Here is a 23,848-nt window from a genome sequence, read left to right on the forward strand (position 1 = left end):
CATCTACCAAAATAATGGAAGTTAAACCAATTTTAAAATATTGGTTATTCATATTCTCAAGAAATATATTACATATATATTAGTATAGTGTCTATTAATATTTCCAGAAATTATTTTTTTTAATTTTTATTTAATAATTACTTTATATGGACAGAATCCATGCCAGGGTAATTTTTTTTACAACATTATCCCTTGCACTCATTTCTGTTCCAATTTTTCCCCTCCCTTCCTCAACCCCCTCCCCTAGATGGCAAGCAGTCCTATATATGTTGGATATGTTGCAGTGTATCCTAGATACAATATATGTTTGCAGAACCGAACAGTTTTCTTGTTGCACAGGGAGAATTGGATTCAGAAGGTAAAAATAACCCGGGAAGAAAAACTAAAATGCAGATAGTTCACATTCGTTTCCCAGTGTTCTTTCTTTGGGTGTGTAGCTGCTTCTGTCCGTCATTTATCAATTGAAACTCAGGTCTCTTTGTCAAAGAAATCCACTTCCATCAAAATATGTCCTCATACAATATCGTTGTTGAAGTGTATAATGATCTCCTAGTTCTGCTCATTTCACTTAGCATCAGTTCATGTAAGTCTCGCCAGTCCTCTCTGTATTCATTCTGCTGGTCATTTCTTACAGAACAATAATATTCCATAACATTCATATACCACAATTTACCAAGCCATTCTCCAATTGATGGGCATACATTCATTTTCCAGTTTCTAGCCACTACAAACAGGGCTGCTACAAACATTTTGGCACATACAGGTCCCTTTCCCTTCTTTAGTATTTCTTTGGGATTATAAGCCCAATAGAAACACTGCTGGGTCAAAGGGTATGCACAATTTGATAACTTTTTGGGCATAATTCCAGATTGCTCTCCAGAATGGTTGGATTCGTTCACAACTCCACCAACAATGCATTAGTGTCCCAGTTTTCCCACATCCTCTCCAACATTCATCATTATTTTTTCCTGTCATCTTAGCCAATCTGACAGGTGTGTAGTGGTATTTCAGAGTTGTCTTAATTTGCATTTCTCTGATCAATAATGATTTGGAACACTCATATGAGTGGTAATAGTTTCAATTTCATCCTCTGAAAATTATCTGTTCATATCCTTTGACCATTTATCAATTGGAGAATGGCTTGATTTCTTATAAATTTGAGTCAGTTCCCTATACATTTTGGAAATGAGGCCTTTATCAGAACCTTTAACTGTGAAGATGTTTTCCCAGTTTGTTGCTTCCCTTCTAATCTGGTTTGCATTAGTTTTTTTTGTACAAAGGCTTTTTAATTTGATGTAATCAAATTTTTCTATTTTGTGATCAGTAATGGTCTCTAGTTCATCTTTGGTCACAAATTTCTTTAACCTCCACAAGTCTGAGAGATAAACTATTCTATGTTCCTCTAATTTATTTCTAATCTCATTCTTTATGCCTAGATCATGGACCCATTTTGATCTTATCTTGGTATATGGTGTTAAGTGTGGGTCCATGCCTAATTTCTGCCATACTAATTTCCAATTATCCCAGCAGTTTTTATCAAATAATGAATTCTTTTCCCAGAAGTTAGGGGCTTTGGGTTTGTCAAACACTAGGTTGCTATAGTTGACTATTCTGTCTTGTGAACCTAACCTTTACCACTGATCCACTAATCTATTTCTTAGCCAATACCAAATGGTTTTGGTGACTGCTGCTTTATAATATAATTTTAGATCAGGTACAGCTAGGCCACCTTCATTTGATTTTTTTTTTCATTAATTCCCTTGAGATTTTCGACTTTTTATTGTTCCATATGAATTTTGTTGTTATTTTTTCTAGATCATTAAAATATTTTCTTGGAAGTCTGATTGGTATAGCACTAAATAAATAGATTAGTTTAGGGAGTATTGTCATCTTTATTATGTTCGCTTGGCCGATCCAAGAGCACTTAATATTTTTCCAATTATTTAAGTCTGACTTTATTTGTGTGGAGGCTTTTTTATAATTTTGCTCATATAATTCCTGACTTTCCTTTGGTAGATAGATTCCCAAATATTTTATGGTATCAACAGTTATTCTGAATGGAATTTCTCTTTGTATCTCTTGCTCTTGGATTTTGTTGGTGATGTATAAAAATGCTGAGGATTTATGGGGATTTATTTTATAGCCAGCTACTTTGCTAAAATTTTGAATTATTTCTAATAGCTTTTTAGTAGAATCTCTGGGGTTCTCTAGGTATACCATCATATCATCTGCAAAGAGTGATAGTTTGGTTTCTTCATTGCCTACTCTAATTCCTTTAATCTCTTTTTCGACTCTTATTGCCGAGGTTAGTGTTTCTAATACGATATTAAATAATAATGGTGATAGTGGGCAACCTTGCTTCACTCCAGATCTTACTGGGAAAGGTTCCAGTTTTTCCCCATTGCATATGATGCTTACTGATGGTTTTAAATATATGCTCCTGACTATTTTAAGGAAAAGTCCATTTATTCCTATGCTCTCAAGTGTTTTTATTAGGAATGGATGTTGGATTTTATCAAATGCTTTTTCTGCATCTATTGAGATGATCATATGGTTTTTGTTTGTTTGGTTATTGATATAGTCAATTATGCTAATAGTTTTCCTAATATTGAACCAGCCCTGCATTCCTGGTATAAATCCTACTTGGTCATAATGTATTATCCTGGGGATGATTTTCTGCAATCTTTTTGCTAATATTTTATTTAAGATTTTAGCATCAATATTCATTAGGGAGATTGGTCTATAATTTTCTTTCTCTGTTTTCAGCCTACCTGGTTTAGGTATCAGTACCATGTCTGTGTCATAAAAGGAGTTTGGTAGGACTCCTTCAATCCCTATTTTTTCAAATAGTTTATTTAGCATTGGAGTTAATTGTTCTTTAAATGTTTGGTAGAATTCACATGTAAATCCATCTGGTCCTGGGGATTTTTTCTTAGGGAGTTGATTGATAGTGTGTTCTATTTCTTTTTCTAAGATGGGACTGTTTAGGATATTTACTTCTTCCTCTGTTAGTTTGGGCAAGCTATATGTTTGGAGATATTCTTCTATTTCATTTAAGTTGTCAAATTTATTGGCATAAAGTTGGGCAAAGTAACTCCTAATTATTGTTCTAATTTCCTCTTCGTTAGTGGCGAGTTCTCCCTTTTCATTTTTAAGACTAACAATTTGATTTTCCTCTTTCCTTTTTTTAATCAGATTTACTAAGGGTTTGTCTATTTTGTTGGTTTTTTCACAGAACCAACTCTTAGTTTTATTAATTAATTCAATAGTTTTTTTTACTTTCAATTTTATTGATCTCTCCTTTTATTTTTAGAATTTCAAGTTTAGTGTTTGACTGGGGGTTTTTAATTTGTTCCTTTTCTAGCATTTTTAATTGCAAACCCAATTCATTGACCTTCTCTTTCTCTATTTTATACAAATAGGCCTCTAGAGATATGAAATTTCCCCTTATTACTGCTTTGGCTGCATCCCATACATTTTGGTATGATGTTTCATTATTATCATTTTCTTGAGTGAAGTTATTAATTATGTCTATGATTTGCTGTTTCACCCAATCATTCTTTAGTATGAGATTATTTAGTTTCCAATTATTTTTGCTCTACTTCTCCCTGTCTTTTTGTTGAATGTAATTTTCATTGCATCGTGGTCTGAAAAGGATGCATTTACTATTTCTGCCTTACTACATTTGAGTTTGAGGTTTTTATGTCCTAATATATGGTCAATTTTTGTATAGGTTCCATGAACTGCTGAAAAGAAAGTGTATTCCTTTCTGTCTCCATTACATTTTCTCCAGAGATCTATCATATCTAACTTTTCTAGTATTCTATTTACCTCTTTGACTTCTTTCTTATTTATTTTGTGGTTTGATTTATCTAATTCTGAGAGTGCAAGGTTAAGATCTCCCACTATTATAGTTTTACTGTCTATTTCTTCTTGCAGCTCTCTTAATTTCTCTTTTAAGAATTTAGATGCTACCCCACTTGGTGCATATATGTTTAATATAGATAGGGCTTCATTATCCATGCTACCCTTTAGCAAGATATAGTGCCCTTCCTTATCTCTTTTAATTAGATCAATTTTTGCTTTAGCTTGATCTGAGATCAGGATGGCTACCCCTTCTTTTTTGACTTCACCTGAAGCATAGTAGATTTTGCACCAACCTTTTACCTTTAACCTGCATGTATCTCCCCGCTTCAGGTGTGTTTCCTGTAAACAACATATTGTAGGATTCTGGCTTTTAATCCATTCTGCTAACCGCTTCCTCTTTTTGGGGGAGTTTACCCCGTTCACATTTATGGTTAGAATGACCAATTCTGTATTACTTGCCATCTTGTTAACGCTGGTTTATGCTTTTCTCCCCTCTTTCCCCTTTACCCCCCTTCCCAATATTAAGCTTGTGAGCACCACTTGCTTCTCACAGCCTTCCCTTTTTAGTATCCCTCCCCCCGCCTTAGAGTTCCTCCCCCTATCTTACCCCTTTCCCTCCCAGTTTCTGTATTCCCTTCCGCTTAGCTTATTCCTTCCCTTTTTACTTTTCCCTTCTCACTTTTCAATGAGGTGGGAGAAGTTTCACCATAGATTGAATATGTCTTAAGATTTTTCACTTAAAGCCAATTCTGAAGGCAGTAAGATACCCACTATATTCATCCCCCTCCATTCTTTCTCTCAGATATAATAGGTTTCCTATGCCTCTTCATGAGATGTACTACCCCCACTTTACCCTTTTTCTGGTACAATGTCCTTTCCACATCAGTTTCTAGAATAAGGTATACATGTATTCTTTATACATCTTTATAGCCGAAATATAGTTCCCAAGATTAATCTTTACCTTTTTAGATTTCTCTTGAGTTCTATATTTATAGATCAAACTTTTTGTTAAGTTCTGGCTTTTTCATCAAAAATAAGGGAAATTTGCTTACTTCCTTGAATGTCCATCTTCTTCCCTGGAAAAAGATGCTCATTCTCGCTGGGTAAGTTATTTTTGGTTACATACCAAGTTCCTTAGCCTTTCAGAATATCATATTCCAGGCCCTTCAATCCTTTAATGTGGATGCTGCCAGATCCTGGGTAATCCTTATTGTGGCTCCTTGATACTTGAAGTGGGTTTTTCTAGCCACTTGCAATATTTTTTCCTTCGTCTAAGGGTTCTGGCATTTGGCCACTATATTCCTTGGTGTTTTGAATTTAGGATCCCTTTCAGTGGGTGATCGATGAATCCTTTCAATGTTTATTTTTTCCTCTGTTCCTATGACTTCTGGGCAGTTCTCTTTGATAATTTCCTGGAAAATAGTGTCCAGGCTCTTTTTTTCATCATGTTTTTCTGGGAGTCCAATGATTCTCAGATTGTCTCTCCTGGATCTGTTTTCCAAGTCTGTTGTCTTCCCCAGAAGGTATTTCACATTCTTTTCCATTGTTTGATTTTTTTTGGATTTGCTTGACTGATTCTTCTTGTCTCCTCGAGTCATTTAATTCCAGTTGTTCAATTCTGATTTTCAGTGAAGTATTTTCTTCACTCACTTTTTTTAAATCTTTTTCTAATTGTCCCATTGAGTTCTTTTGTTCTGTGGAATTTTTTTCCATTTCGCCAATTTTGTTTTTTAGAGAGCTATTTTCTGTTTCCAGTTCACTAATCCTATTTTTCAAGGATTTTATTTCTTTATCCACTCTCTCTTTAACTGACTTCTCCAGGCTCTTTTGCCAAGCCTCCCATTTTTCTTCTAGCTCCCTTGTGAGAGCCTTTTTAATTTCCTCCATGAGATTCATCTGTGCTGAGGAACAGATGATCTCCTCCTTTGGGGATTCACCTGGAGACTGTCTGTTTTTAGTCTCCTCAGGATTTAGAGTCTGCTCTCTATCTGTGTAGAAGCTGTCAAGGGTTAAAGTCCTCTTCAGTTTCTTGCTCATTCTGTCTAATAATCAAAGACAAACTAGCAAAGAAAAAAAGAAAAAACTGGAGTCTTTCTTTGGCGGAGGGGCTGGGTGTGTTACCGAGCTTCCTCTACAGACTGCGGGGGGCAGCAGTGAGTCACTAGCCCTACTGTGTTGCGCTTGCACTCTGAGATCCCAGAGCGTGCTGAATCACTGTGGGGGGGGGGGGGGAGCGGCCAGGTCCCGAGAGACTCCAGCTGTTTGGGGTTGTGTTCTTCAATCCCGGTGTTTTTAGCTTCTCTGCTGGGCTGCTGACTTGCTGCCGGAGCAAAGTATCCAGTCCTGTAGCGAAGCTCTCCCCGCAGAGGCGGCCACGATCACTCCCCACCCCCTCTCCAGTCTGCTCCCGTGCTCTCACTGCCACTGCCCTCAGCCTGCGCCCGATCTAAAACCAGCCCAGCCTTCCAGTAGAAACAGACCTTTCTTGGTGAATCTCAAGAATGGCTTCTCTTGGTAACTATTTGTGGGTTTTTTTTTCAGTCAAGCATTAATTCAGAGCAAATATATTTGCTATATCACCTAGTTCAAAACAAACAGAGCAATGTGTGTGTGTATATGTATGTATGTATGTGTATATATATATATATATATATATATATAGAGAGAGAGAGAGAGAGAGAGAGAGAGAGAGAGGGAGGGAGAGAGAGAGAGAGAGAGATGACTCTGAGGTGACAGAGGTCAGAAAATTCTAAACACTCCAGATTTCCTCCATAAACAAGACAAAATAGCAAACACAGAGCAATAAAAATAAAGAAGAATTGGAGTCCAATAGGAATTTGGTAGTTTGGAGACAACCTCTTGGGACAACCTGACAATATCCAAAGAAAGACCCCAGGACTAAGGTTTGGCTCAAATAAAGTATGATACCTCCAGGCTGGCTCCATTGAAATTGCAAGTGATGAGTCCTGGGGCTAGCCAGATTGGGAAGTAGCCTTCTCCCCAGCAATGGGAATTTTCACCTCCTACACAGTAGGGAGGATGGGAACACCTGAGTGGCAGAAGATTGATGAAACCTCTGGTGATAAGGGATGCCAGGACAGCTGTGCTGCAAGATGCTGCCTTAGGCAAGAAGGAATGAGTACATGCTCAGCAAGTACAAAAGTGAGGTAAAAATGCTATTGGCTATGGGCTCTTGAAATAGGGTAGAATTCATAGTTTTGGTATCAGGTCAGATTGGAGAACTTAAGACCTGAGGCTTAAGACCCACACTCCAGGACTAAAGATGATTATAGTAGCAAGCTGTTATATATATATATATATATTTTAATGAGCAAGTAAAAAAGAAAGAACTCAATCATAAAAGGTTACTATGGGGATATAGAAAACTGAGGTTCCTCTTCAAAGGAGGACACTGAAGCAAAAAAAAAAAAAAAAAAAAGCCTCTCCTATCCTAAAAGTAACATAAAATCATCACCTATACAAATAAAATCCATAGAAGAACTCAAAAAAGATTTTAAAAATCAAAAGAAAGAGATTGAGGATTTTTAAAATAAGAACAATTCAGAGAGGCTCAGCCAAGATGGCTGACACTCCAAATTACTTTAAATAATGATTCTACACAAATTTTGAAGCATCAAAACACCCCAAAAGGCAGAGTAGAACATTTTCTAGCCAAAAGGAATTTAGAAGGTCTGCAGATGAGGACTGGAGTCCATCCTGAAGTCCCAGTGAAGCTGCACTAGCATAGCCCCAGCCCTGGCCCCAGCCATGATCCTATGCCACCTCTCAATCAGTAGCATCATCAGTATTTTCTAGACCTCTCATCTTAAAGACATCAAAGAAGACTTGAAAGCTCAGCAGAAAAGGTCTGTGGAACCAGGGTGGGAGTCCAGCATACAATCCCAGCATAGGCTGTGCTACCACAACCCCAGTCCTAGCAACAGCAAAGCAGGACTCTGCTGCATTTCACTAGAGCTTACAGTTACAATGGGTCAGGGATACTCCTAACACCTGCAGGGCAGAAAAGAGTGACTGTTGTCAGATAACTAAAAACATCTCTGAGAACAGCTGCACAAAACTCTTGAAACTTGGGACAATGCACTCTCTACCCTGAAAATAGAGCCAGAAAACAAAATTTCTGACCATAAAAAGTTACTATGGTGACAAGGAAGACTAAAAAAAAAAAAAAAAAAAAAACACAATCAGAAGAAGATAAAGTCAAAGCTCCCACATGCAAAGCCTCCCAAAAAGAATAAGAATTGCCTCAGGCCATGGAATAGTTGAAAAGGGATTTGAAAATCAAGTTAAGAGAAACAAAGGAAAAATTAGAAAAATAATTGAGAGGGGGTGCAAAAGGAAATACAAAAAGCTAATGAGGAGAAAAATGTAGTAAAAAGCCAAATTGGCCAATTGGGAAAAGAGATACAAAAGCTCACTGAGGAAAATAATTACTTAAAAATTAGAAATGAGCAAATGGAAGTCAATGGCTTCAACAGAAATCAAGCTACAATAAAGGAAAACACAAAAAATGGGGGGAAATGAGAGGGGAAGGATATGAAATATCTCATTGGAAAAACAACTGACCTGGAAAATAGATCCAGGAGAGATCATTTTAAAATTATTCATCTACCTGAAATTCATGATAAAAAAAAAAGCCTGGACATTATTTTTCAAAAAAATTATCAAGGAAAATACACCTAATATTCTAGAAGCAGATGGTAAAATACAAATGAAAAGAATCCACTGATCACATCCTGAAAGAGATCCAATGATGAAAACTCCCAGGATTATTACAGCCAAATTCCAGAACTCTTAGATAAAAAAAAATATTGCAAACATCCAGAAGCAATTCAAGTATAGTGTAGCTGCAGTCAGAATAACACAAGATTTTGCAGTTACTACATTAAAGAATAAGAAGGCTTGGAATGTGATATCCTAGAGAACTAGTATTACAACCAAGAATCACCTACTCAACAAAACTGAGCATAATCCTTCAGAGAAAAAAGTGTTCATTCAATGAAATAAAGGATTTTCAAGCATTTGCTATGAAATGATCAGGGCTGAATGAAAAATTTGAATTTCAAATAGAGGACTCTAGAGAAACATAAGGTAATCAGGAATTAATATCATAAGGGGCTTAATAAGGTTTATCTGATTACATTAGACTTTTTCATTATTATGGAAGTTAGAAGAAGTACATATAGACAGAGGGCACAGGTATAAGTTGAATATGGAGACATAATATCTTTTCAAAAAAGGTGAAATTAAGGAATGAGAGAGAAATGAACTAGGAGAAAGGGAAAGGGAGAAGTGGAATGGTAAATTATCTGCTATAAAAAAAGATTTTTTTAAGAGGGGCAACTAGTTGCTAAAGTAGATAGAAGTGGATTCAGCCTGGAAGTCAGGAGGATCTGATTCAAATCTGGCTCCAGACAGTTAGCATTTCCTAGCTGTATGACCTTAGGCAAAATCACTTAACCCCCATTGCCTTAGCAAAGAGAGAGAGAAGCAAGAAAAAGTTTTTACAGTGGAGGGAAAGAGGGGGAAGAGAGGGAGAGGAGTGAACCTTACTGTCATCAGAATTGGCAGAAAGAGGAAATAACATAGACATTTAATATGGGAATCAAAATCTATTTTATCCTGCAGGAAAATAAGAAGGGAATGGGTTACTGGAGGGGAGGAAAAGTAATAAAAGAGAGGACAAAGTGGTCAGTAGCAAAACACTTTTTGAGGATAGACAGGGTGAAAGGCAGAGAGAATATTTGGGGCAAATAGCAATAGAAATTATAAAAAAAAATTTTAAATCAAGTTTCTTTGAAAAAGCCTCATTTCTATATTGTTGGTGGAATTGTGAATATATCCAGACATTCTGGAGAGCAATTTGGATCTATGCTCAAAAAGTTATCAAACTGTGCATACCCTTTGACCCAGCAATGTTACTGCTGAGCTTATATCCCAAAGAGATTTTAAAGCAAGGAAAGGGACCTGTATGTGCAAGAATGTTTGTGGCAGCCCTCTTTGTAGTGGCCAGAAACTGGAAACTGAGTGGATGCCAATCAACTGGAGAATGGCTGAATAAATTGTGACATATGAATATTTTGGAATATTATTGTTCTGTAAGAAATGACCAATAGGATGATTTCAGAAATGCCTGGAGAGACTTACATGAACTGATGCTGAGTGAAATGAGCAGGACCAGGAGATCCCTATATACTTCAACAACAATACTATATGATGATCAATTTTGAAGGACATGGCTCTCTTCAACAATGAGATGAACCAAATCAGTTCCAATAAAGCAGGAATGAATTGAACCAGCTACACCTAGTGAAAGAACTCTGGGAGATGACTATGAACCACTACATAGAATTCCCAATCTCTCTATTTTTGTCTGCCTATATTTTTTATTTCCTTCACAGGCTAATTGTACACTATTTCAAAGTCAGATTCCTTTTGTATAGCAAAATAACTGTTTGGACATATATACTAATATTGTATTTAATTTATACTTTAACATATTTAACATGTATTGGTCAACCTGCCATCTGGTGGAGGGGGTGGGGGAAAGAAGGGGGAAAATTGGAACAAAAGATTTGGCAATTGTCAATGCTGTAAAATTACCCATGCATATAACTTGTAAATAAAAAGCTATATAAAAAAAGCAAAAACAAAGTTAGATCTAAACAATCAAAAAAAAAAAAAAGAAAGAAAGGAAGAAAGAAAGAAAGAAAGAAAGAAAGAAAGAAAGAAAGAAAGAAAGAAAGAAAGAAAGAAAGAAAAAGCCTCCTTTCAAACATAGAGGGAACTGAGTCATATTTATAAGAAAAGAGCCATGTCCCATCAAAAGATATGATCTATGCTCACAGGGCTTAAAAATCATGCATATCCTTTGACCTAACAATGCCTCTATTAGGCATGAATACATATATATGTGTGTGTGTGTGTGTGTGTGTGTGTGTGTGTGTGTATCAACTCTCTTCTCAGGGCAAAAATAATTCAAAATTTATGGGATGCCCACCAGTTGGAAAGGCTGAATAAAATGGGGTATATGTTTGTGATAGAATATTATTTTATGGGAAATGATGAGCAGGATGCTTTCAGAAAAAAAAAAAAAACACTAGAAAGTCCTCCTTGAACTCAAATTGAAATGTACTGTATCTAAAGTCATAGTAATGTTCTGGAATGACCAGCTGTAAATGAGTTGCTATTTTCAGCAGTATAATGATTCATGATTACTCTGAAGGACATATGATGAAAAATCCTATCCATACCCATACAAAAAATGGAACTGATTGTGTCTGAATACAGATTGAAACATATACTCTCTCTCCCTCTTCTTCTCTCCCTCTCCCTCTCTATTTTTCTTGAGGTTATTTTTTTCCTTTAGGGTGGGAGATCTTTGTTTTCTTTTCACTAGATGACTCTTGTGTAAATTTTTGTGTAACTTCACATGTGGTTTCTTAATGGGGGATGAGGTGAGGATAAGGGAGGAAACCTGGAACTCAAAGTCTTTAAAAACAAATGTAAAAAAAATTGTTTTAAATCTAACTGGAGAAAAGATTTAATATATATATATATACATATATACATATATATATATATATATATATATATAATATATATATATATAATATATATATATATATATATATATATATATATATATATGAATGAACAGGAGAGCAGAGCCAAGATGGCAGAGTAAAGGTAGGAATTGAGCCAACTGCTCCATCAAACACCTCCAAATTCCTTTAAATAATAACTCTAAACACTTTGTAGTGCATCATAACACCCAAAAAGACAAAGTAGATAATTTTTCACCAAAGGCAACTTAGAAGCTCAATAGAAAAGGTCTGTGACACCAGTATAGCTCCAGTCCCAGACCTATCCCAGGCCCAGGCCAGCTTCTGAATCAGTAGCAGTACTAGTGGCTTCCAGAACTCTTAGCCCAGAAACACCAAAGAAGACCTGGAAGTTCAACAGAAAAGGTCTATGGAACCAAGGTGAGAGCCCAGTGCACAATCCCAGAGTAACCCCCAGTCCAGCCTCAGCCCCTGCACAGATACTTGCTTCAGTGAAGCAGGACCTGTGAATCAGCAAAAGTGCTGGAGGCTTCTGCACCTCTGAGCCTAGGGACACCTGGGAGGATTCACAAGGTCAGCAGAAAGGATCTGGGACAATGGGGTGGGAGTCCAGCGTACAATCCCAATGCATTCCCAATCAGTGGAACCCCAACCCCAGCCAGCACTCTAGATTTTAAAGCTAGAGTGTGGTAGGAACACTCTTAACAGCTCTGAGGCAGAAAAAAATATATGATTAGATTCCTGAAAGGATCTCTGAAAACAGCTGCATAAAAATCTCTAAAGTTTGGGACAGTACACCTTTCACCCTGGAAACAAGAGTCTTACTTTAACAAAAATTTAAAACCAAAATAATACACTAGGAAAATGAGAAGACAAAAAAGTTTCTGAACATTCAAAATTATTGAAAGTGACAAGGAAGATGAAAACACACTAAGATGATCACAAAGTCAAAACTCCTATATATAAAGCTTCCAAGAAAACTAAGAATTGGGTCCAGGCCATGGAAAACCTCAAACAGAACTATGAAAATCATATAAGAGAGAGAGAGGAAAAAATAAGGAAAGAATTGAGAGGCAAAAGGAAATACAACCTGCTAATGAGTAGAATAATGACTTAAAAAACAAAATTGGCCAATTGGGAAAGGAGGTACAAAAGCTCACTGAGGAAAATAATTCCTTAAAAATAGAATTGAGCAAATGGAAGCTAATGACTTTATGAAAAATCAAGATACAATAAAGCAAAACTCAAAAAATTCAGAAAAATAGAAAAAATGTGAAATATCACATTGGAAAAACAACTGACCTGGAAAATAGATTGAGCAGAGATAATTTAAAGATTATTTAAAAATAATTTTAAAAGGCAGATAAGATTAGAAGGGAAGCAGTAACTGGGGAAAATTTTTACAACCAAGAGTTCTGATAATGCCTCATTTCTAAAATATATAGAGAATTAACTCAATTTATAAATATCAAGCCATTATCCAATTGGTAAATGGTCAAAGGATATGAATGGATAATTTTTAGAAGATTAAAGGAATATCAAATCATGTGAAAAAGTGCTCTAAATCACTATTGATCCAAGAAATGGAAATTAAGACAACTCTCTGGTAACACTACTTATTTCTCAGATTGACTGATGATAGGAAAAGATTATGATGATGCTGGAGAGGAAGTAGGAAAACTGGGACATTAATACAGGTGGTGGAGTTCTGAACTGATCCAACAATTCTGGAGAATAATATGGAAATATGTCTAAAGGGTTATCAAACTGTGAACACTCTTTAATTCAGTAGTGATTCTACTGAGTCTGTATTAGAGAGATCATTAAAAAAAAAAAAAAAACAGAAAAATACACACAGGTGCAAAAATGTTTGAAGTAGCCTTTTCTATAGTGGCAAGGAACTGAAAAATGAAGGGATACTCATCAGTTGGAGAATGGCTGAATAAGTTATATTATATTAATATTATGGAATAATATGGAATATTGTTCTATAAGAAATGATCAGCAAGATCATTTTAGAAAGGCTTGGAGAGACTTCCATTAACTGATGCTAAGTGAAATGAGCAGAAGCAGGACATCATCATATATGGCAATAACAAGACTATATGAAGATCAATTCTAATGGATATGGCTCTGTTTAAGTATTTTATTTCTTCTTCTGTTAATACAGACAATGTATACTTCTGTAAATATTCATCCATTTCTCTTAGATTGTCAGATTTATTGGCATATATTTCAGCAAAAATTTTGCTCTAATTTCCTCTTATTTGGTGGAAAGTTCACACTTTACATTTTTGATACCAGTATTTTAATTTTCTTTCATTTTTCTAATCAAAGTAACTAAACATTTGTCTATTTTGTTGGATTTTTCATAAAACTCATTCTAATTTTTTTAGTTCAATAGTATTCTGACTTTCAATTTTATTAATCTCCTCTTTTCAGAATTTCCAATTTGGAATTTAATTGGAGGTTTTTAATTTGTTCTTTTTCTAGCTTTATAGTTGATTTATAGCCTACTTCACTGATCTTCTCTTTTATTCAAGTAAGCATTTAAAGATATAAAATTCCTCTAAGAACTATTTTTGTTGCATTCCATAAATTTTGGTGTGTTGTCTCATTATTGTCATTTTCTAGGATGAAATTATTGATTGTATCTATGTTTTGCTGTTTTACCTATCTATTCTTTAGGATTACATAATTTAGCTTCCAATTAATTTTTGGCCTATTTTTCTCTGATCCTTTATTACATGTAATTTTTATTTCATCATGATCTAAAAAAGCTACATTTACTATTTCTGTATTTCTGCATTTCATTTTGAAGTTTTATGCTCTAATACATAATCAATTTTTGTGTAGAGTCCACATACTGCCAAGAAAAAAATTATATTCCTTTCTGTCTCCATTCATTTTTCTCCAAAGGCTTACTATACCTAATGTTTCTAAAATTCTATTTATCAGCTTAACTTCTTTCTTGTTTATTTTGTGGTTTGATTTATCTAGTTCTAATATAGTGAGGTTGAGATCCCACACTAATATAGTTTTGCTGTCTATTTCTTCTTAAAGTTCTCTGAAATTCCCCTTGAGGAATTTGAATCCTATACCACTTGCTGTATATATGTTTAGTACCAAAAGTAACCTTTATCAAGATGTAAAATGTCCTGTTTTATTGCTTTTTATTGGATCTATTTTTTGCTTTTGCTTTATCTAGCATCAGGATGATTACCTCTGTTTTGTTTTTGGTTTCTGTTGTTGTTGTTGTTTGTTTGCTTCTTTGTTTGTTGCTGTGTTTGTTTATTTCAGCTGAAGCATAAGATTCTGTTCCAGCTTTTTACCTTTACTCTGTATGTATCATTCTGCTTTAAATGTGCTTCTTGTAAACAACATATTGTAGGATTCTGGTTTCTAATGCAGTCCACTATTTGTTTCTGTTTTGTGCAAGATTTCCTCCCATTCACATTCACAGTTAAATTTACTAAGTGTATTTCCTGCCATCATATTTTCCCTCACTTATACTGATCTCTTTCCTTGACCCTAGCTTCTGACCACCACCTCCTTCAATCATCCCTCCCCTTTTACAGACCTCCCCCTCATCTGATCCTTCTCCCCTTTTTCTTTTCTTCCTTTTATTGGCCTTCATCTTTCCTTTCCCCTTTCTCCTCTTACTTCCCTATAGAGTGTGGCAAGTTTGTCTATCAAACTAAAAATGCCTCATAATCTGTTTTAGACTTTAGGATTTCAACGTAGTTTTACTTAATAATTTCTTAAAATAAGATATTTATGCTTTAAAAAATCAAGGTAGTACAATAATTCTTAATTGTTTGTCTTCCATCTTTTTTCCAGTTCAGTTCTTTTTTTTCCGTAAGATATTTCACATTTTCTTCACTTTTGATTCTTAATATCTTATGGAGTCATGTGTTCTATTTATCTAATTCTAATTTTAAGGGATTATGTTCCTCAGTGAAGAAGGATGACACAAGTTTCTATATTAAACTATATATGTCTGATAATCTCTCTTTAAGCCAAATTCACACAATGCTTATACTTCTCACTTTTCCCCCTTAACTTTAATAGGTGCGGGACTTCCGGTTAAGATGGCGGAGAGGAGGCTCACAGTTGCATAAGCTCCGCGCTTTCTCTCACTATCCACTTCATTACAAGCCTCTGAATCAATGCTTGACTGAAAAAAACCCACAAATAGTTACCAAGAGAAGCCATCCTTGAGATCCGCCAAGAAAGGTCTGTCTTTACTGGAGGGCTGGGGCGGTTTTAGATCGGGCGCAGGCTGAGGGCAGCGGCAGTGAGAGCACGGGAGCAGAGCTGAGAGGGGGTGGGGAGTGATCGTAGCCGTCTCTGCGGGGAGAGCTTCGCTACAGGTTTGGAACCTGCAGCAAGTCAACAGCCCAGCAGAGAAGCTAAAAACACCGGGGCTGAAGAACACAACCGCAAACAGCTGGAGTCTCTCAGGACCTGGCCCCCCCCCCCTTCCCCCCCCTCAGTGACTCAGCACGCTTTGGGATCTCAGAGCGCAGGCGCAGCACAGTCCTGCTAGTGCCTCACTGCTGCCACCTGCAGTCTGTAGAGGAAGCTCGATAACACACCCAGCCCCCCCCCCAAAGAAAGACTCCAGTTTTTTCTGTTTTTCTTTGGTAGTTTGTCTCTGATTAATAGACAGAATGAGCAAGAAGCTGAAGAGGACTTTAACCCTTGACAGCTTCTATACAGATAGAGAGCAGACTCTAAATCCTGAGGAGACTAAAAACAGGCAGTCCCCAGGTGATTCCCCAAAGGAGGAAATCATCTGTTCCTCAGCACAGATGAACCTCATAGAAGTGATTAAAAAGGCTCTCACAAGGGAGCTAGAAGAAAAATGGGAAAAGAGTCTGGAGAAAGTTAAAGAGAGAGTGGATAAAGAAGTAAAATCCTTGAAAAATAGGATTAGTGAACTGGAAACAGAAAACAGCTCTCTAAAAAACAAAATTGGCGAAATGGAAAAAAATTCCACAGAACAAAAGAACTCAATTGGACAATTAGAGAAAGATTTTAAAAAAGTGAGTGAAGAGAATACTTCACTGAAAATCAGAATTGAACAAGTGGAATTGAATGACTCGAGGAGACAAGAAGAATCAGTCAAGCAAATCCAAAAAAATCAAACAATGGAGAAAAATGTGAAATACCTTCTGGGGAAGACAACAGACCTGGAAAACAGATCCAGGAGAGACAATCTGAGAATCATTGGACTCCCAGAAAAACATGATGAAAAAAAAAGCCTGGACACTGTCTTCCAGGAAATCATCAAAGAGAACTGCCCAGAAGTCATAGGAACAGAGGAAAAAATAAACATTGAAAGGATTCATCGATCACCCACTGAAAGGGATCCTAAAATCAAAACACCAAGGAATATAGTGGCCAAATGCCAGAACCCTCAGGTGAAAGAAAAAATATTGCAAGCGGCTAGAAAAACCCAATTCAAGTATCAAGGAGCCACAATAAGGATCACCCAGGATCTGGCAGCATCCACATTAAAAGATCGAAGGGCCTGGAATATGATATTCCGAAAGGCTAAGGAACTTGGTATGCAACCAAAAATAACTTACCCAGCGAGAATGAGCATCTTTTTCCAGGGAAGAAGATGGACATTCAACGAAGTAAGCGAATTTCATCTATTTCTGATGAAAAAACCAGAACTTAACAAAAAGTTTGATCTACAAATATAGAACTCAAGAGAAATCTAAAAAGGTAAAGATTAATCTTGGGAACTATATTTTGACTATATAGATGTATAAAGAATACATGTATACCGTGTTCTAGAAATTGATGTGGAAAGGACATTGTACCAAAAAAGGGTAAAGTGGGGGTAGTACATCTCATGAAGAGGCATAGGAAACCTATTATATCTGAGAGAAAGAATGGAGGGGGATGAATATAGTGGGTATCTTACTGCCTTCAGAGTTGGCTTTAAGTGAAAAATCTTAAGACATATTCAATCTATTATGAAACTTCTCCCATCTCATTGAAAAGTGAGAAGGGAAAAGTGGAAAGGGAAGAATAAGCTAAGCGGAAGGGAATACGGGAACTGGGAGGGAAAGGGGTAAGATAGGGGGAGGAACTCTAAGGCGGGGGGAGGGACACTAAAAAGGGAGGGCTGTGAGAAGCAAGGGGTGCTCACAAGCTTAATACTTGGAAGGGGGGGAAAGGGGAAAGAAGGGAGGAAAGCATAAACCGGGGTTAACAAGATGGCAAGTAATACAGAATTGGTCATTCTAACCATAAACGTGAACGGGGTAAACTCCCCATAAAGAGGAAGCGGTTAGCAGAATGGATTAAAAGCCAGAATCCTACAATATGTTGTTTACAGGAAACACACCTGAAGCGGGGAGATACATGCAGGTTAAAGGTAAAAGGTTGGAGCAAAATCTACTATGCTTCAGGTGAAGTCAAAAAAGCAGGGGTAGCCATCCTGATCTCAGATCAAGCTAAAGCAAAAATTGACCTAATTAAAAGAGATAAGGAAGGACACTATATCTTGCTAAAGGGTAGCATGGATAATGAAGCACTATCTATATTAAACATATATGCACCAAGTGGGGTAGCATCTAAATTCTTAAAAGAGAAACTAAGAGAGCTGCAAGAAGAAATAGACAGTAAAACTATAATAGTGGGAGATCTTAACCTTGCACTCTCAGAATTAGATAAATCAAACCAGAAAATAAATAAGAAAGAAGTCAAAGAGGTAAACAGAATACTAGAAAAGCTAGATATGATAGATCTCTGGAGAAAATGTAATGGAGACAGAAAGGAATACACTTTCTTTTCAGCAGTTCATGGAACCTATACAAAAATTGACCATATATTAGGACATAAAAACCTCAAACTCAAATGTAGTAAGGCAGAAATAGTAAATGCATCCTTTTCAGACCACGATGCAATGAAAATTACATTCAACAAAAAAGCAGGGGGAAGTAGACCAAAAAATAATTGGAAACTAAATAATCTCATACTAAAGAATGATTGGGTAAAACAGCAAATCATAGACATAATTAATAACTTCACCCAAGAAAACGATAATAATGAGACATCATACCAAAATGTATGGGATGCAGCCAAAGCGGTAATAAGGGGAAATTTCATATCTCTAGAGGCCTATTTGTATAAAATAGAGAAAGAGAAGGTCAATGAATTGGGTTTGCAATTAAAAATGCTAGAAAAGGAACAAATTAAAAACCCCCAGTCAAACACTAAACTTGAAATTCTAAAAGTAAAAGGTGAGATCAATAAAATTGAAAGTAAAAAAACTATTGAATTGATTAATAAAACTAAGAGTTGGTTCTATGAAAAAACCAACAAAATAGACAAACCCTTAGTAAATCTGATTAAAAAAAGGAAAGAGGAAAATCAAATTGTTAGTCTTAAAAATGAAAAGGGAGAACTCACCACTAACGAAGAGGAAATTAGAGCAATAATTAGGAGTTACTTTGCCCAACTTTATGCCAATAAATTCGACAACTTAAATGAAATAGAAAAATACCTCCAAAAATACAGCTTGCCCAAACTAACAGAGGAAGAAGTAAATATCCTAAACAGTCCCATCTCAGAAAAAGAAATAGAACAAACTATCAATCAACTCCCTAAGAAAAAATCCCCAGGACCAGATGGATTTACATGTGAATTCTACCAAACATTTAAAGAACAATTAACTCCAATGTTATATAAACTATTTGAAAAAATAGGGATTGAAGGAGTCCTACCAAACTCCTTTTATGACACAGATATGGTACTGATACCTAAACCAGGTAGGCTGAAAACAGAGAAAGAAAATTATAGACCAATCTCCCTAATGAATATTGATGCTAAAATCTTAAATAAAATATTAGCAAAAAGATTACAGAAAATTGTCACCAGGATAATACACTATGACCAAGTAGGATTTATACCAGGAATGCAGGGCTGGTTCAATATTAGGAAAACTATTAACATAATTGACTATATCAATAACCAAACAAACAAAAACCACATGATCATCTCAATAGATGCAGAAAAAGCATTTGATAAAATCCAACATCCATTCCTAATAAAAACACTTGAGAGCATAGGAATAAATGGACTTTTCCTTAAAATAGTCAGGAGCATATATTTAAAACCATCAGTAAGCATCATATGCAATGGGGAAAAACTGGAACCTTTCCCAGTAAGATCTGGAGTGAAGCAAGGTTGCCCACTATCACCATTATTATTTAATATCGTATTAGAAACACTAGCCTCGGCAATAAGAGTCGAGAAAGATATAAAAGGAATTAGAGTAGGCAATGAGGAAACCAAACTATCACTCTTTGCAGATGATATGATGGTATACCTAGAGAACCCCAGAGATTCTACCAAAAAGCTATTGGAAATAATTCATAATTTTAGCAAAGTAGCTGGCTACAAAATAAATCCCCATAAATCCTCAGCATTTTTATACATCACCAACAAAACCCAACAGCAAGAGATACAAAGAGAAATTCCATTCAGAATAACTGTTGATACCATAAAATATTTGGGAATCTATCTACCAAAGGAAAGTCAGGAATTATATGAGCAAAATTATAAAAAAGTCTCCACACAAATAAAGTCAGACTTAAATAATTGGAAAAATATTAAGTGCTCTTGGATCGGCCGAGCGAACATAATAAAGATGACAATACTCCCTAAACTAATCTATTTATTTAGTGCTATACCAATCAGACTTCCAAGAAAATATTTTATTGATCTAGAAAAAATAACAACAAAATTCATATGGAACAATAAAAAGTCGAGAATCTCAAGGGAATTAATGAAAAAAAAATCAAATGAAGGTGGCCTAGCTGTACCTGATCTAAAATTATATTATAAAGCAGCAGTCACCAAAACCATTTGGTATTGGCTAAGAAATAGATTAGTGGATCAGTGGAAAAGGCTAGGCTCACAAGACAGAATAGTCAACTATAGCAATCTAGTGTTTGACAAACCCAAAGCCCCTAACTTCTGGAGAAGAATTCAATATTTGATAAAAACTGCTGGGATAATTGGAAATTAGTATGGCAGAAATTAGGCATGGACCCACACTTAACACCATATACCAAGATAAGATCAAAATGGGTCTATGACCTAGGCATAAAGAACGAGACTATAAATAAATTAGAGGAACATAGAATAGTTTATCTCTCAGACTTGTGGAGGAGAAAGAAATTTGTGACCAAAGATGAACTAGAGACCATTACTGACCACAGAATAGAAAATTTCGATTACATCAAATTAAAAAGCCTTTGTACAAATAAAACTAATGCAAACAAGATTAGAAGGGAAGCAACAAACTGGGAAAACATTTTCACAGTTAAAGGTTCTGATAAAGGCCTCATTTCCAAAATATATAGAGAACTGACTCAAATTTATAAGAAATCAAGCCATTCTCCAATTGATAAATGGTCAAAGGATATGAACAGACAATTTTCAGAGGATGAGATTGAAACTATTACCACTCATATGAAAGAGTGTTCCAAATCATTATTGATCAGAGAAATGCAAATTAAGACAACTCTGAGATACCACTACACACCTGTCAGATTGGCTAAGATGACAGGAAAAAATAATGATGAATGTTGGAGGGGATGCGGGAAAACTGGGACACTAATGCATTGTTGGTGGAGTTGTGAACGAATCCAACCATTCTGGAGAGCAATCTGGAATTATGCCCAAAAAATTATCAAAATGTGCATATCCTTTGATCCAGCAGTGTTTCTATTGGGCTTATATCCCAAAGAAATACTAAAGAAGGGAAAGGGACCTGTATGTGCCAAAATGTTTGTAGCAGCCCTGTTTGTAGTGGCTAGAAACTGGAAAATGAATGGATGCCCATCAATTGGAGAATGGCTGGGTAAATTGTGGTATATGAATGTTATGGAATATTATTGTTCTGTAAGAAATGACCAGCAGGATGAATACAGAGAGGCTTGGAGAGACCTACATGAACTGATGCTAAGTGAAATGAGCAGAACCAGGAGATCATTATACACTTCGACAACGATATTGTATGAGGACATATTTTGATGGAAGTGGATTTCTTTGACAAAGAGACCTGAGTTTCAATTGATAAATGACGGACAAAAGCAGCTACACCCAAAGAAAGAACACTGGGAAACGAATGTGAACTATCTGCATTTTTGTTTCTCTTCCCGGATTATTTATACCTTCTGAATCCAATTCTCCCTACGCAACAAGAGAACTGTTCGGTTCTGCAAACATATATTGTATCTAGGATATACTGCAACATATCCAACATATAAAGGACTGCTTGCCATCTAGGGGAGGGGGTGGAGGGAGGGAGGGGAAAAAAAAATCGGAACAGAAATGAGTGTAAATATAATGTAATTATTAAATAAAAAAATTAAAAAAAAAAAAAAAAAAAAAAAAAAAAAGAAGGCATAGGAAAAGAAATTAAAAAAAAAAAAAAAAAAAAAAAAAAAAAAAAAAAAAACTTTAATAGGTGCTTTGTTTTTGCCTCTTCATGTGATGTGATTTATTCCATTTTACCTCCCCTTTCCTCTTCTTCCAGTAAATCTCTTTCCACCACTATTTTCTTTTCTATATCATCACAGTAACGTTGTTATACCCTTTAAATATGCCACTAACAATAATACAGCTCTCAAGAGTTAAAACATATCATTTTGCCATATAAGGATGTAAGCATTTTAACCTTTAAAAAAAGTTTTTTTTTCTTCTTTTTTATCTTTCTATGCTTCTCTTGAATTCTATATTTGAAGATCAATTTTTCTGTTCAGCTCTGGTCTTTTCATCAGAAATAGATGAAAATCCCCCTATTTTATTGAATGTCCATCTTTTTCCCAGAAAGATAATGCTTAATATTATTGGATAGTTGGTTATTGTCTGTAGTAACAGTTCCTGTACCCTCAAGAATATCATATTCTAGGGCCAGGGGTCCTCAAACTTTTTAAATAGGAGGCCAGTTCACATCTCACAAGGTTATTGTGAGGATTAGATGAGATGGTATTTATAAAGCACATAGTAGGTGTTTAATAAATGCTTGTTTCTTTAAAAAAAAAGAGAGAGAGAGAGATTCTTTTTTAATTCTTTCAAGAGAGCCTTAGGAGATGGAGAATAATTTATATCACCCATTGAGACCTCATCTGGAGATATTTTGACTTTAGTATCCTCAGGGTTTGAAGTTTGTTTTTTCTGTCTCCAGAAAAGCTATCTATGGTCAGAGGTCTCTTTGCTTTTTTGCCCATTTTTAAAGGTTTAGGTCTGCTCTTAGGCAAAGGGGAGATTGTCCCAAGTTTCTGGTTCTTGATGTCTCATTCAATCATTTGCTTCTATTTGTTCAATTCTAACTTTTAGTGAATTATTTTCTTCAGTAAGCTTTTTCAGCTCCTTTTGGATTTGGCCAATTGAACTTTTAAATAAATTGTTTGGTTCATTAGATTTTTTTTTTCCATTTCACCAATTCTATTTCTAAGGGAGCTGTTTTCTGATTTCATTTCACCAATTCAGTTTTTCAAGGAGTTGTTTTCTTTTTCCTTTTCGGCAATTCTATTTTTTAAGAAGTAGTTTTCTTGAGACAATTTCTTTGCTTCTTTTCCAAAGCTTTCATTTCCTTTCCCCAATTTGCTTCTCTTTTTTAACGATCCTTTTCTAAAATAAAAATGAATAGGAGCAGCTAGGTGGCACAGTGGATAGAGCACCAGCCCTGAAGTCAGGAGGACCTGTATTCAAATCTGACACTTAACACTTCCTAGCTGTGTGACCCTGGGCAAGTCACTTGACCCCAATTGTCTCAGCAAAAAAAATAAAAATAAATAAAAAACAGATAAAAATAATAGAAAAATGGGGCAATAATAATATCCATCTTGTTTTGAAGATCAAATGAGATGGTATTTTCAAAGCACATAATAAATTCTTATTTCCTTTAAAAAAAAAAAAGAGAGAGAGAGAGAGAGATCCCTTTTGAATTCTTTCAAGAGAGCCTTCTGAGTTGGAGCCCAACTCATAACACAATTGAGATTTCTTCTGGAGATGTTTTCACTTTAGTATCCTCAGGGTTTGAGGTCATTCTTTCCTGTCACCAAAATAGCTATCTATGGTCAGAGCTCTTTATACTTATTTCCTCACATTTAAAGATTGAGGTCTGCTCTTAGGTCAAAGGGAAGATTGTTTCAAGCTTCTTGTACAGATGACAGTGTCTTCATGCTCTCCTGGGGCCAGTGTTTCCTGCTTCCTTCTTATGCTGAGTAGATATGGTCAAGTCACACTTGTTATTCTGAGTTTCAGGGGCTCACTAATTAGCCTCTGTAGTTGTATTGGTGGTCTTGTAACTAGTTTGCTGATCCACTGGCTTCTAAATCAGGACAAAGTAGCAAATGCTTCTC

This window comes from Antechinus flavipes, chromosome 5 (genome assembly GCF_016432865.1).
Source record: "Antechinus flavipes isolate AdamAnt ecotype Samford, QLD, Australia chromosome 5, AdamAnt_v2, whole genome shotgun sequence".
In the NCBI taxonomy this organism is placed as follows: Eukaryota; Metazoa; Chordata; class Mammalia; order Dasyuromorphia; family Dasyuridae; genus Antechinus; species Antechinus flavipes.